Here is a 3,370-nt window from a genome sequence, read left to right on the forward strand (position 1 = left end):
TTTTTTTTTTGGAGAGATTTTCACTGTAGGGCGCGTGTGCTCGCCAGACAGACAGAGAGAGACATAGAGACAGAAAGCGAGAAACCACCCCCCAGGGGGGATGGTCACGCCACAATCCCCTCTCCTCCATTCTCCTCTCGGGATCTTGGGCACGCACGCACATGCGCCCGGCGTTTTTAAGCCACCGGGTCCGGGACATGAACCACGGTCGACTATGTGGGAGTCCAGCGACATAGCCATTACGCTAACTGCTGGTTCCCTTCTTCTGTCATATTTTTAGTGTAAATGAAGCAAATTTACTGCTACTTCCCTTGGTTATGAGATAAAAGGTACGAAAATAAGGATCTGGGAGCCCAAGAGAGAGGCAGTGAGTATAGAAAAGAAAGGCTGGGCTTGGAACCACAGTCTTTAGGATCGCCCACAGGGGGTTCCATTAAGCAGGGCCTCTTAGCCCTGGGTCCACCATGGAGACTCAGGCTAGCACTCACATGGAGGAAAAAGTATTGGGTTGTCGGAAAAGTCATGATGCATTTGTTTCCATTTTTCTATGCGAAAATGCATCATGACTTTTCCGACAACTCAACAGATATTGTCACTTTCACTACCTTCTAGCAAGCGATCATGTTCTTCAGTTACGAATGTTAGGCACCAGATCAAGGCGGTATGAGCAATCTGTGACTTTTTCACCAATAGAATCGCAGATATCCCAAATGTGGCTCAGTGATCACAATAAAATCATGGTAGTTATTAGATGTGCCAGTATAGGAGTTGGGTCGGTAGGTGGCATGGTCGTGAAAGGTGCTGGATTCCCACATGGCCAACCGTGTTCCGAATCCTGGATCTGGTGACTTGATTGCTCGCTTTGCCTCTTTCTGGTCAAATTCAAAAATAAAAATAATGGTAATAATAAATAAAGTTAAATAAAGTAATTCTTTAATTCTTTAAAAAGATTTGCCAGTATAGCCTTTTTTAAATGAATGCTTTCTCTCTATATTTATACATATATTGCAATATATATCTTAGATAATTATATTTCACTAAACTATTTTTGTAATCTTACTTATTTTGTGTGCCTTTGAAATCATTAGCTCTGTACATGGTCTCACCAGATTGCCCAAGGGAGCCCATGGCACAAAGAAGTTTAAGGACACTTGGGCCGGAGGAACTTTTCCTAGTTCCCACATAGCCCTACCAAAAATAAATAAATAAAATAACAGAGCCTCCCTACAATGCCTGAAAGCCCACCATTAGAGAACATTTCCTTTGGGTTTTTAAGATTCTCATTAAAATGCAAATGTCCCCAAAGGAGAAGAACTTCTCTGAGTGTTATTAGTTAACCCCTTAACCGGGGTTGTTGAGCACCGCGCGGAGCACGACAGCCTATAATTCAATTAAACAAACGTTTAATGACCTCCTGCCACGGGTAAGGAGCCGGGTTTGAGGATAGGGAGCAAAAACATCCTCCTAGGTTTCTCCCCTCAAGGGCGCTTGCAATCTAGGAGAGGAAATAAAGCAGGTACGGAACAGACAGGAAGAGAAATGCTCCGGGGAGAGAAGTGCAAAGAGCAAAGATCGTTCTGGGGGAGGGAAGGCTGGGGAGGAAAGAGATGCATTCATGCGTGCCTTCTAGAAGGACGACTGAGTACCGGCTCTGTGCCAAACCCGATCTGGGTCCTGAGAATGCCACCTTAGCCAAGAGCTACTGCGTAGGGCTGAAGCTAAACAGGTAACCCCCAAGTAAGATACAGCCGCGGGGTGCCGGGTTAGGCACAGAGGTCTGAGGAGGCAGAGGAGGGAGGGACTTACTGCCTGCGGGGGCGGGGGAGAGTCTAGAGAGATTTAGTTGTGATGAATGTGGCACGGAGGAAGTGACATATGAGCTGAGTCTAGTAGGGTAGGTTTAGGGAAGGGGGAGGGGAGGGGGCAGCCAGATGGGGGAGGGGCGCCGCATTCCTGGCCGAGGTATGTGTAAAGGGCCATTGCTGAGGATGCGTGTTAGTGCGGTGGGAGCTCAGGGGCTGTGGAGGAGCCAGGCAGGAGATGGGACTGAACTGTGAAAATGGAACTGTTCAGAGAGAACCTTAAATTCAGTGCTAAGGAGCAGGCATCTTGTTCTTTTGGAATAATCCGAAAAGGCTTCACCAAGGAGGAGATATTTGAGCTGGGCCCTGAAGCTTAAGAAAAATTTCAACAGGTGGAGATGGGGTAGGGGAAGTAATGAACAGCATTGCCGGGCGCAGGGCTGAAAACTCAGGGCTAGGTGAGAGCCCTGTTGGACAGCGCGGAGTCTGCAGAGCCCTGAGCACCTGGACTCAGTTAAGTCCGCAGGCTCCTGGGCCCCAGTGCGGATATGCCAAATCAGAACCTCTCAGGATAGGCGGGCTACAGATGATCTTGTACAATAATCACTTAGTGGTTTCGTAGGACAGAGGCTAAAAAGGACAGTGGGCTTTGAGGCAGGTAAGAATCTACGCTTGAGGGGCTGGCAGGTGGCTAAAGGCACTGGATTCCCACGTGGCCGTCGGCCGTTTGAGTTTTGGGCCTGGTGGCCAGGCCTTCTCACTTTCCCTTTCTTGACCTCTCTGTCTCAATCTGGTCAAATTAAAATAATAATCCCAGGGGCTGGCAAGTAGTGTGGTGGTTAAGGGTGCTGGACTCCCACATGGCCAACCCAGGTTCGAGTCCTGGACCTGTTGGCTTGCTTTCTCACTTTCCCTCTTTCTGTTCCTTTCTGGTTGAATTAAAAAGTGAATAAATAAATAGGTAAATAAAGTTAAATAAAAATAATTCTTAAAAAATAATCATGATAGTAATAAATGGAAATAAATAAATAATTCTTTTTTCTTTTTCTTTTTAAGAATCTACACTTGAACAAGAAGGCTCTTGAGAATGCACCGGCATTTATCAGAGCCTGCTTAAGGAAGACTCAAGGACTGAAGAGGTTAGGGTGGGAAATGGGGGGACCCAGTTAAAGGCTACCACAGCAGTCCAGATACGATATGAGGACTGAGTGACTGTAGTGGCAGGGGGACAAGGAGGAAAGAGACAAGGCTAAAGACACTGAGGTGGCAGATTCTGCATGGCTCATTGGGCAACTGCAGCAGTGAAATGGCTGAGTCACAGATGACTTCAAGGATTCGGGCTGAAAACGGCAGGACCTTGGCAAGAAAAGCAGGAGCTGAGGTGACTTTGGGAGGCCAGTTATGGAGATGGTTTTTATTTTTTTAATTTTTTTTAGATTTATTTTATTTAATTGTATATATTCACTCATTTATTTTTAATTTGACCAGAGAGAGAGCGACAGAGAGAGAGAGAGAGAGAGAAAGTGAGAAAGCAAGTTACCAGGTCCAGGACTTGAACTGTGGTCAGC

At 46.4% G+C, this 3,370-nt stretch overlaps 1 protein-coding gene and 1 pseudogene across 5 annotated transcripts in view; one reads left to right on the top strand and one right to left on the bottom strand.

Annotated features, from left to right (window-relative positions):
• Positions 1–3,370, bottom strand: part of BCL9 (BCL9 transcription coactivator) — a 115,242-nt gene that overhangs the window by 49,036 nt on the left and 62,836 nt on the right. The gene's annotated exons all lie outside the window — the stretch shown is intronic.
• Positions 1–3,370, top strand: part of LOC102476794 (malate dehydrogenase, cytoplasmic-like) — a 46,103-nt pseudogene that overhangs the window by 32,134 nt on the left and 10,599 nt on the right.

The sequence above is a fragment of the Tupaia chinensis genome, unplaced genomic scaffold, assembly GCF_000334495.1.
Source record: "Tupaia chinensis unplaced genomic scaffold, TupChi_1.0 Scaffold000529_1, whole genome shotgun sequence".
NCBI lineage: Eukaryota > Metazoa > Chordata > Mammalia > Scandentia > Tupaiidae > Tupaia > Tupaia belangeri.